This window comes from Neovison vison, chromosome 1 (assembly GCF_020171115.1).
Source record: "Neovison vison isolate M4711 chromosome 1, ASM_NN_V1, whole genome shotgun sequence".
Taxonomy (NCBI): domain Eukaryota; kingdom Metazoa; phylum Chordata; class Mammalia; order Carnivora; family Mustelidae; genus Neogale; species Neogale vison.
The window spans coordinates 301,958,004-301,970,712 of NC_058091.1; the positions used below are offsets into that span (position 1 = coordinate 301,958,004).

The 12,709-nt window shown below is 35.9% G+C and overlaps 1 pseudogene; it reads right to left on the reverse strand.

The window, feature by feature from the left end:
• The window catches only part of LOC122895773, a 42,329-nt pseudogene that overhangs the window by 16,533 nt on the left and 13,087 nt on the right, over positions 1-12,709 (reverse strand).

A 12,709-nucleotide genomic window follows, 5' to 3' on the forward strand; every position in this document is an offset into this window, starting at 1 on the left:
AGTTGCTCTTCCAGCTTCTTTTCCCTACGCTTCTCACCTGCACTGGCCGCCCTCATTGTTTCCCATGGGACTCGACCAACACTGGCCAACGCCTTCTCTCTATGAAATGTGTCTTCTATTTTTTTTTTTTGTTGTTGTTGTTCTTTGTGTTAATATGTCACATGGACATGTGAGTAGTGGCAGTCTATATTTTAGATTCTAGCAGAAATATATGTGGTTAGTAGCTAGAAGGTTGACAGGTTAAGTCATCTGACTGACCAGCATCACAGCAGTGGGCCATGATAGCCTATTCTTAGATGATTTCACAGCAATGTGAATTGCTATTTAACGAGAATAAAAGAACAAAAATATTATTGTGATACCACCACGGGAATTTGCATTTATTTAGGGAAATCTTACATTGAAAACTATTCCAATTCCAACCGATACTGGGGTCTGAGGTGAATGATAAATGCTCCACTCTAGCTTCATTATAAACAAGGCTGAAGCAGATTTTTCTCATCGTTATGCTAGAAGGAGAGACGTACTCTTCTTTGCTTGACCTACATAGAATAGTTATGCACTAAAAGACCAAATTAGGTCTGGCGAGAACTTCTCAATAAAAAACAATTTTTGAAATTTTAATGGTAAGATATAAATCATGGTTAACAGGATTTTCAAGAGAACAGATTACTTCTGTTAATCATATAATGTTTTGCCTCAAAAGCAGGATGGATTATTTTATTTTATGAGCAAATGCATCAAGGATGGTGCGGCTGCTAAAACTTGGCTCCTTCTCTAAGGCATTTCTCCTTTGCCCATAACTTTACACTGATTAAATTTAAGTACATCCTCGCTCACCAGTTGTAAGATCTGATTCTGTCTTTTAGTCCTCTGAATACTGAGAGATTTAACTCTTATCTAACATCATTTGTTCATAAAATGAAAATTCAGATTAGTAGTTTGCTGGACTCCTCTATCTATTAACATAATATTGTTTGAGAATATACCCTACTCTTAAAATGTTACTGCCATCATCCAAGGCTTCCTACTAAGGCTCTTCTTTTGTTCTGCCACCCCCCATATTTCTTCTGGAGATCTTGTTCTCATGTTTGTGGAAGCCATATATATATATATATATATATATTTTTTTTTTTTTTTTAATGAACTCTATATTGCAGCCATCATTCTCACTTTTCTCCACAAGTGCTTGGAATATAGCCCTCAAAGAGATCTTTAATGATGCAGGTGTATAACTGGACCACTCCACTCCAACCCAAATAGAGACTGCCTCAGAATGAGCTTTACAAATTTTTCAAATTTTACAAAGTAGTGCACATCAATCATAGTCAGCATAGGGTAGCCCGGATTCAACTTTTGGTTCTGCTGTGTAGACTCTCCAACTTGCAGACCACCTGTAGGAGACCCATCTTGTGCCATTTCTGGTCCTCTCTTCTTCACTTACCTCTTGTAGCCGATGTTGCCACAGTCGGTAGCTCTCCATGGCTCCAACTTACTGCCCCAGTCACCACCTGGGATTCCGCACTGTGCTTCAGTGGCAAAAGCTTTTTGTTCCAGGGTTTCTTGCGGCATCATTGTGAGAACTTGCTTCGTGTCCACGCATGCATACTCTGAGACCGTGAGGGCTTCATGCCATGCAGGATGAAACTTGGATGAATAGGAAATGAGAACCAGAGGACAAATCCTGCTCCTTTTCTCTTCTCCTAATGTAAGTCCTGAGATGTATTTTATGTCTAACCCTGTGAACAGCTCAAACTGTATCCTGACCCTTACACCTTTAAATTATACATTCAAGTAAAATAACAGCATACATGTCATTTAGTTTAAGTTCTGCTTAGTACGTAACCTATGCAAAGGCAGTATCAGGAATGATCCTAGAAAGCAGATGCTCAGGGTAAGTGTTTGTACCTGAATAAGTAAGAAGCAGAAGAGCAATAAGCATGTCCGTGAAGGAGGTGTGTGGCGATACACCTGGCATTCAATGCCATCACAACCAGTGTGGCTTTTACCTATGCTTAAGTAGGGTGGTGTAAGGAGGAAAGTGAAACATTGTATTCCTGGTTACCGTGATATTTGCCTGTGGTTGGGACAATCGCTCACTTAGAGTGGCATCCACTTTGATAAAGTGCTTTTATATTGGGCTACCCTCCTCTTGTCCTTTCGTTCCCTGGTTACACCTTATGTTCTCTAAGATTCTGATGAGTGAAATGACAGCACCAGAGATGTTTGGTTCAGATTCCACTTCCTGAGAAACCTAGAATAAGATATAATTTAATAAATATAATTAAATACATTAAATTAGCAATTAATACCACCTGTGTAGAGAATATATTAAATCAAAATATATCTGTTTTTTATAATTAAGTTTTTGTAAGCAACTCTGCTGTTTCTGATTTCCTAATATGCTGCTCCCTTTTCTGAAGAGTAATTTGAAAATAATTGTCAAATAACCTTTTGTTGCAATAACCATATAACAAAAAATATATCCAAAGAATTAACTCTAAAGAGCATACAAACCATTTTATAATTGTGATTCTCATCTGATTATGTATGATAGGAGGGAAATGTCAGAAACATGTATAGAGTCAAGATAAATAATTTAAATTGTGATACATATAAATTGTGATACATATAATAATTGAAATTCATAATCTGGGAGTATATGTAATTATCTGTAATATGTTTTCAGGAGAAAGCCTGTTAAAACCTATATATAGTATAGGTTTATATATAGTATAGTGTGTGACTTTCATTTTAGAAATATACCAAAATACTAATAATAGGTATTTATGATTTTTGTATGATATTTTATGGTTCAGAAATGCCTTTTTATGTTTTTCAATTTTGTATAATGAAATCATTACCTCTAAACCAGATAAGTAAATGCCTTATTACCATAAATCATCCGATCATTATACTTGTGACATTTTATCTTTGAATACTTCAGTATTTTTTCATAATAAATGATTATCTCCTTAAATATTTCGCATTAGATAAATGTCCATGACCTTCATTAACCAAGTGGTCTCCAATATATTTTTTTCTCTTCAAAACAGACTGAATCATAGAGCTTAAAAAACATTGGTATGTAGTAAAACCAACATTTCTAGAATCCACAATGGAAAACAAATGACGTATTATAAGATTACAACAATAAGGGCATAGTCCAGAAATATGTTCAGTCCAAACATTATTAAAATATAAGGAATAATATCAAGACATTAGTATTACATTTACTTTTCATATATCTATCTATCTAATCTTCCACATGGGTACTAGGAAATTAGATATGGTATTGTTCAGGAATAAAATGGAAAAATGGAGGTACTTTTTTATTTGGTACAATCACATGAATAAAACATGAAAACTAGATTTAAAAATATTACTTAATTGCCATACCTTCCATACCAAGATTACAATAGGGTGATTGCATTTGCACGGGTTTTATTTTCTACTACATAAGGAAATATCTACATGCCTTCAACTACCAAGGATAAAGTCCAATGATAGAGATCAGATCAGATCAGATCAGATCAATTTGTAGAAACTATGATGATTGCATTCAGTTGTGCTTGCTAGCATCTTTCTAGCTTTTTCTCAGCCCGTAAGAAAACCACAATTAATAGCTGCATAGATGTTTGATGCATTATTTTTGGAAATGTCATGGTCAACAGTAACCAAGCCCAGTTAGAACATCTCTGATGCTTCCTGAAGCTCAAGCAATAGGAGAGTTAACAACTGACAACGGATCTGAAAACCAATATTACGTGCTCCAAACAGTCAATGCAGAAATATGCACCTTCTGTGCAAGTATCTTAAAAAGACAAGCCAACTGAAGAAATTACCACATTTGGCATTGACTGACATTTCAATACTACCTACTTGATTAGCAGAACCTTAACCACCGCTGTCTTTCCTCACAGACTTTTGAAGTTCAGCTGCCTGACCATGTATGCACTTTAAGATCAGAATCACGAATAAATAAATAAATAAATAAATAAAGTATCCCTGAGGTCTATATTATCAGAAGAACAGAAGAGTGAAATTTCTAACCTTACTATCCTAAGTAGGATCACAGGTTGCAATATAATATTCTAACGAATCTGATTAGGAAAGTGCTTTTGTTTTTAAGATCTCATTTATTTATTTGAGAGAGAGAGGGAGAGAGAGCCCAAGTGAAGTGAGGGGCAGAAGGAGAAGCAGACACTCCGCTGAGCAGAGAACCCAATGGGAGGCAATCTCAGGACTCCAGGATCATGACCTGAGCTAAAGCAGACTCTTAACTGGCTGAGGCACCAAGGCAGCCTGATTAGGTTTAGTTTAGTTGGAGAGTCACAATTTGGTTGTAGAGAATAGAAAGTTTTTTTTGTTGTTGTTTCTGTTTTTTTGTTTGTTTGTTTGCTTTTCCATTAAAGGAAAAAAACGTTCACATACATTTCTGAAATGGGTGCAACACTTTATTTGGAATGTCTATGATTAGAACAATCAGTGACAAATCCCCAGCAATTGTAAATAATAATATTAGTATTAATAATAATAAGCTCCCAGAATTTAGCTAAGTGGTTTTCAATATTTAATACTATTAACAATCTTGTTCAAAATGTTGACTCTTTAAATCTAGAGTAGGGCCTAGGAAACTATGTTTTATTCAGGGTAACAGGTATTTTTTTTAATATTGCTAGCTTAAATATATCATAAAGAAAATTGGACCCAAGATATTTTTTGTATATGTTTTTTGAGTATTTTTGGTGACGGTTCCCAATTTACCATGATTATATTTTTTCTCAACCAGTTTGAAAATATTCATCTCTCTTTGCACTCACAGGTTACTGTCAGCATAATGTTTGGAGCGGTGTATAGTGCTATGTGGCGATTTATCATTAGAACTCATCATCTATGTATTATACTTATAATTACCCCAAGTAAATGTGTCTTTCCGAAGTAGAGCAGAGCAGAGACAGCATCTCTGCCAGGGTTGTAAGGCAGAGGCCAACCTCCCTTTTCACATAAACATAAAAGTATAGAAACCTTAAATAATATACTTGTAATTTCACTTGCACTTTTTCAAAAAAATATTTTTTTTATTTGACAGAGAGATCACAACTAGGTAGAGAGGCAGGAAGAGAGAGAGAGGAGGAAGCAGGCTCCCTGTGGAGCAGAGAGCCCAGTGCGGGGCTCGATCCCAGGACCCTGGGATCATGACCTGAGTCAAAGGCAGAGGCTTTAACCCACTGAGCCACCCAGGCGCCCCTCACTTGCACTTTTTATTCCAGGAAAACATATTGTTTAAACAAAACCACCTTATGTTACTGTGGTTTTATGTTTCCAATTATTGGATTCACACAAATCTTGGTTATTGGCTGACAGAATAAACACCTCCTGAGGCTGGGTGCTATGTCCTTACCACGTAGAAATAAGCCTGGTGACAACAACAAATAAAAAAGATAGAAAGAATAAATGTAAGAAAACAGAATTTAAAGGAGAGAAGTGCATTTAAATGTGTAATGATAAAAGTAAAATTTTCCTAGGATTTCCCACCCCCCAAAGGGGAAACATATTCACTGTAGCTCATGTGTTTAAGTATACCGTATCTCCTTATCCAAAAGTATTTTCCTATACTTAAACACCCTCAGATATCTATTTATTTTCCATTATAATCCATTGTGAAGCACTTTTCTTACCCTACAGTGAATTTGAATTAAAGTGCCATATGCTGTTCTGAAGAGCTTGTTTCTAGAGAGTATTTGCTACAATTATGGGCAACCTTTTCAATTTGTGTTTCCACTTCTATAGTAGAATTGGAAGCAAACCACATAAATGTGATTGTGAATGTGTGTTTATGTGTGTGTGTGTGTGTGTGTTTTATTGACCTATATCTGTACCTTTGTATACAATTAATATTTTACCTATATCAAAGATGTGTTACTAAACTCATCAGCTTAATTTTTTTCAAATGATTAATCAAAGTAAAATGAAATAGAAATGTAGAAATATTTTAATATCATTTATATTTTAAATCATTAATTCTAAATATGTATAAAATAACTATAAAAATATATTTTTGAAGACATGTAAAATCTGATTTCACTATTCATCTTCTGCAATAACAAATTAGGTTCTATAAGAATTTTTCAAATATTCTTTGTTGTACATGTGTATGTGTTTGTGTGTAAATTAGTTTTCCCATTTGATTTTGAACAGACAATATTTTATTGTGATTCATTTGCTACTACATGGTCCCAAATCACCCTGAGTTATTTTCTTCTTTCCTGAATAATTTTAGTAGATGCTCCTCCATAGTAAAAGGTGTTACATTGACATTGTTATGCTTAAAAACTACTTATGAATCTTGGAAAACATTTATTTGGGATAAGGAGAATGGTTTTTGGGATTTCATCTTATTGAATTCATATATATTTTTAATCCACATAGTCCAAATGTTTCACAACTTCACGAGTCAAATCTTTTAAAACAAATCCTATGAGTGTTTTTTTTCTCAGATAGAGTATAAATATTTTGGTAGAGTGGGTATTAAATGTGCAGCACAGTTTGAATAAATCTGTTTTATCTGTAGACTGTGTTTACCTGTAAATACATTTCTACTCATGCACACATTAAAAAAATTTGGAGCAAGTAGGGAAAAAGAGAAGAATTATATAGACTTGTACTACAGAAGGGGGGTCCATTGAACTAATTTATATGTCCTCTTTGAATCCACAGGCTGTCGTCCCAACACTTACTCAGTAGCTAAGGGATTAGGTACTGTCTTACCTCAATATTTGAATGATTCTCTCCTCTCGAGAAACACAGGGGGACTTTTCCTCATTAGGAGTAATCAGAGCTGAACACCTGTGACTTAAACAAGAAGAGAATTGTTGTTTTTAAGTGAAAGGATATTTCTTGCATGCTTCCCTGAAAGACAGTTTCCAACTCGTAACCAGACTGACATGACTCCACTCCTCGTTGAGTTACCCATAGAAGCTACAAGACATAGAGTTGTTGCACAAAGTAATCTTTGTTGCAATAAATAAAGAAATGATAGAGAATAATTTCCAAAGTCATGACTCCATGAGCAAGGTGAGTGGGTTCTTTTAATTTAGGGTTTAGGATGAATACTTAGAAAGGGGAACTCTGTCATCACATGTAAAGGTGGGCATAAATTTATGCAGGCACATTTAGAAAACACACCTGTATGTGCATCCTGCGTAGCCTATGTCATGTTAATAGGGCGTGTGGTCTTCTTAGGGTGGAGACTTGAACATTATAATGAAGCAGAGGTAACTATCAGACACAACTTGGCTCATGCGTGCAAATGTTGAGTTGGTGACTGGGCTGGAACTGGTTTAGGCTGGCTTAGGCTGGTAAGTTCTTGGTCTGCCAGTGTATATTTTGTGGTCGAAGACCATTCAGACTAAGGAACGTAGGGCCTTGCTTGTTATAGGATAGTACCATATCAGTTGGCCTTGAGTCCAGGCTTCTACAGAGGCTGCTAGTGTATTTATTAGTGTGGCCTAAAAAGAAACAAGAGCTGGTTAGGGAGAAACAGTTCTCTGGAGAACAAGCTTTACATTTTCTGCAGTTTTACCCTCATTAATCCTGTCAAGAATGGTTGCAGTGCCTCAACTCTAATAGTACCTTTTTGTGTAATTTTTATTGCTTCTAATAAAATAGAAATTTGCTGGTACAAAAGAGCCATGACTAAATAGTCAATAGACTACTCTTCCAGTGGTTAACAACTAAAAAACTAGTGGTAAAATGAGCTTTGTAAAAAATATGAAATACAAGATAAACTCCTGTATTGGCTGCTGTGTTTTATTGTGAAGTTAAACACTGATTTAAAAAGATGCCCTTCAGCAGACAAATGGATAAAGAAGATGTGGTCCATATACACTATGGAGTATTATGCCTCCATCAGAAAGGATGAATACCCAACTTTTATATCAACATGGACAGGACTAGAAGAGATTATGCTGAGTGAAATAAATCAAGCAGAGATAGTCAAGTATTATATGGTTTCACTTACTTGTAGAGCATAAGGAATAACATGGAGGATATTGAGAGATGAAAAGGAGAAGTGAGTTGGGGGAAATTGGAGGGGGAGATGAACCATGAGAGACTGTGGACTCTTGCAAAACAAACTGAGGGTTTTGGAGGGGAGAGAGGTGGGAGGTTGGGTGAGCCCAGTGGTGGGTATTAAGGAGGACATGTATTGCATGGAACACTGGTTGTGGTGCATAAACAATGAATTTTGGAACACTGAAAAGAAATAAAATAAAATATGGAAAAGTATGGAGTGCCTGGCTGGCCCAGAGCATGCAACTCAATCTCAGGGTTTTAAGTTCAAGTCCCACATTGGGTGTAGAGATTACTGAAAAATAAAACCTTTAAAAAAATTAATTAAAAAAAAAAGGAGATAAGAAATAGAAAGGTATTTTCCCCTCCTCCATGTCTCCCTCTGACAGTTATTGAAGTAAAATTATTATAAAACACAGTTAAAAATAGCATAGATATTTCAATTAACTGATGTGAAATATGAAAGGAAAATGACATTATTTAAAATTTTTTTTATCCCATGCTGCATGGAATATACCATAACATTTAAGACAAGAAAAGGGAAGGGGATAGTCACCAAGAAGAAAATGTATGAAAAATGTTCAGAAGAACAATTATTTTGAGAAACTAAAAATATTAAGGTAAACAGTTCTTAATTTTTCCCCCAATTGTAAAAAGCTTCAAAGACGAGCAAAAGTTTATTCAATATCATGTCTCTTGTCCTCTTCTGAATTATCTCTGCTTTTCACTGTCTTTAGAAATGCAAATCATGGTTAATGGTATTCAATGGATTATTACCTTGTGAATACTAACACATTTTGTGTTAATTTGTAAATCTATTTTTTAAAAGATTTTATTTATATATTTGAAAAAGAGAGAAACAGCATGCGGGTGCCTGAGCGGAGGTGGGGGGGTACAGAAGGAAAAGCAGCCTGCACGCTGAGCAGGGAGCCCCACTGCATGGTTCAATCCCAGGACCCTGAGATCATGATCTGAGTCAAAGGCAGACACTTACCAGACTGAGCTACGCAGGTGCCACCATAAATTTATTTTAATGCCACCAATGGCATGTGTGTGTATGTGTATGCGTATACATGTGTGTTTTGAAATTGCCTTTGAACCAATTGTAATACCTTTCCAGTGCCTTCATTCATAAGTTAAATAAAATATTTGATGTTTATTCAACTTGGTATAAAAATATTATTTTACTTTGTCTTTAACAAATATCATAGACACAGCAAAGGAAACAGTTAACAAAATCAAAAGACAACTGACAGAATGGGAAAAGAAATTTGCAAACGACATATCAGATAAAGGACTAGTGTCCAAAATCTATAAAGAACTTAACAAACTCAACACCCAAAGAACAAATAATCCAATCAAGAAATGGGCAGAGGACATGAACAGACGTTTCTGCAAAGAAGACATCCAGATGGCCAACAGACACATGAAAAAGTGCTCCATATCACTCGGCATCAGGGAAATACAAATCAAAACCACAATGAGATATGACCTCACACCAGTCAGAATGGCTAAAATCAACAAGTCAGGAAATGATAGATGCTGGCGAGGATGCGGAGAAAGGGGAACCCTCCTACACTGTTGGTGGGAATGCAAGCTGGTGCAACCACTCTGGAAAACAGCATGGAGGTTCCTCAAAATGTTGAAAATAGAACTGCCCTATGACCCAGCAATTGCACTACTGGGTATTTACCCTAAAGATACAAACGTAGTGATCCAAAGGGGCACATGCACCTGAATGTTTATAGCAGCAATGTCTACAGTAGCCAAACTATGGAAAGAACCTAAATGTCCATCAACAGATGAATGGATCAAGAAGAGGCGGTATATATACACAATGAAATACTATGCAGCCATCAAAAGAAATGAAATCTTGCCATTTGCGACAACATGGATGGAACTAGAGCATATCATGCTTAGCGAAATAAATCAAGCAGAGAAAGACAACTACCATATGATCTCCCTGATATGAGGAAGTGGTGAGGCAACATGGGGGCTTAAGTGGGTAGGAGAAGAATAAATGAAACAAGATGGGACTGGGAGGGAGACAAACCATAAGTGACTCTTAATCTCACAAAACAAACTGTGGGTTGCTGGGGGGAGGGGGGTTGGGAGAAGGGGGGTGGGGTTATGGACATTGGGGAGGGTATGTGCTTTGGTGAGTGCTGTGAAGTGTGTAAACCTGGCGATTCACAGACCTGTACCCCTGGGGATAAAAATATATGTTTATAAAAAAATAAAAAAATTTAAAAGTCAAAAAAAAAATCAAACAAACAAATATTGTAGACCACATAGACATTGTAAAGTAATCTTTATTATAATAAAACCACAAAAAAGATATGACAAGTGATCTGGAAGAGTATAGGAAAGAAATTAAATAATATTAAAAAGCAGTAGTGACATAAACTGCAGTAGAAACCCACAGAATTGCGTGCCTGGGTGGCTCAGTGGATTAAGCCTCTGCCTTTGGCTCAGGTCATGATCTCAGCATCCTGGGATTGAGCCCCACATTGGGCTCTCTGCTCAGCAGGGAGCCTGCTTCCCCCTCTCTCTCTCTCTGCCTGCCTCTCTGCCTACTTGTGATCTCTGTCTCTCTGTCAAATAAATAAAATCTTAAAAAAAAAAAAAGCCCATAGTATTGAACCAATAACACTGAAGTCAGAGTCCATGCCATGGAGAATACCTTGAGAAAGTAATGATGTAGAAAAGGAGTAAAGCATTAAATAGAATAAATGAGATATTTGGAGTGGAAATTTTTTTTTTTTATAAAATAGAGATACCACTGAATTTTAGAATGGAATTAAGTACATACCAATTAAGTAAACAATGTTTAAAGAATAATAATAAAAAGGAATTTTCCTGGTGTTCAGGAACAGAAATCACATCTCTTTTGTGGGGGAAAAAATCAGAGTGACCTGAGTTTTCACTGGGAAAAAAAATAGTGGCAAAAAACAATAAAAGAGAAGTTAAGAGATATATATATAAACTATGAAGAAATTATTATATTTCAAAAGAAAATGATAGAAGTTTCAATTTTTTTTTTTTAAATTTCAGCTAAAAATGATAACAGTTTCCCCAGTGAAACTATGATTGGAGGATACAGCATACTTGACAGTGGTGTCAGCCCAGGGAAGAGGAACTAAGATAATTAAACAAAGTAATTCCATGACGGATGACTGGGTATGCCAAGCAAGAACTCCCTGGTATCAATACCTGTGCAAAAGAAAGCAGGCTTAAGCAAATGGGCCACATATTCACATGAGGCTGGAAAACAGGTCACATATACACCCCAAAATGAGCTAAGAGGTACTCACAGGAAGGTGGGGGTGATTAATTTAGGATCAGCATCTGATAGGGTGAGGGCGTTTGCAAACTCCAATCCATGGATCGGGGATGTAGTAAATGTGACAACTAGGGGAACTTTCAAGACAGGACTAAAAAGAAAAGAAAATCAAGTTCGACATGAGCAGGACAAGGACCATAAGGGCAAAAGAAATGGAACTTTCAGATAGAAGAGGAGAGAAAGAGAAGAAGATCTCTCACAGTGCATACAGCTGTACCTTTGAGTATTGATGAGCACAACAGAGTCAGCTCTAGCATTGTGGAATTGAAAGTCTGTCCTTACCACCCCACTTCCACCTGCTACAACATATTTCTTCTAAAATTTGGGAACATTAAGTCCTTGTGAAATAAACAACAGAAAAGGATTGCATTAAAATTCCATAAAGATTTTATTTTGTTAGAGAAATGTAATTAAAACAAAATATCTCCCAAAAGCCCAAAACCCCAAAACCTCCCCAAAAGTAAGAGAAAGAAAATAGTTTCATTATTGAATAAGTGTTAAGCCAGAATGTGAAGCGCATCCAGGCAATTTGCTCAGAGAAGCCAAGTCAGAAGGCTATCTCACCCTTTTATATCATCAAACAGCTGCAACCCATTACATACATGTCCTCAAGATGAACAGTAACTAATCCTAAATTAAAAGAACTTGACAGCACATTTTGTCACCTATAGGTCATCTTAGATTCTGGGTAATCTGGGTTGACCATCTGCACTAAGTAATTGGCTTTATGCAAGGGAAAAATATAAACAAAGCACAGTATTATAAGTTGGAGCAAGCCTCTCACAGAAATCAGGAACTGAGAGATTGGGTCTCTATCTCCCTTGATGGTTACATATCCAAGAGGTAATTCTAGATTCTTGAAGAAGACATTCCTGCATTCTAATACTGGCAGGAGTTTTATTTAGCTTTTAAAAGATTTACATACATTTCAAAGACACAGAAAATGAACTAGGAAAAAAGAGGAAAGGAGTATCTTCCCTTTATTCACCTGGGAGAACGAAGTGTCTTTTTCTGTTGTTGTTTTCTTACAGTTTTCTACTTCCTACTCAATGTTTAACACCAAACAGCAATCACCAACTTGTAGGGAATCAATGATAAACGGTGTCAACTTGGATTTTTTTTTTAAATAAACTACATTTTCCAAAACATACAAACAAAAATGAGGAACATAATGTCACTGTTCTACGTTTTTTCAATTCTTTTCAATGCCTGGCTTAAAAGAAAACTGCTGCATTATAGTGCAGAATCATATGAAGAAAAATACATGTGTTGTATATGCTATATATTAGAATG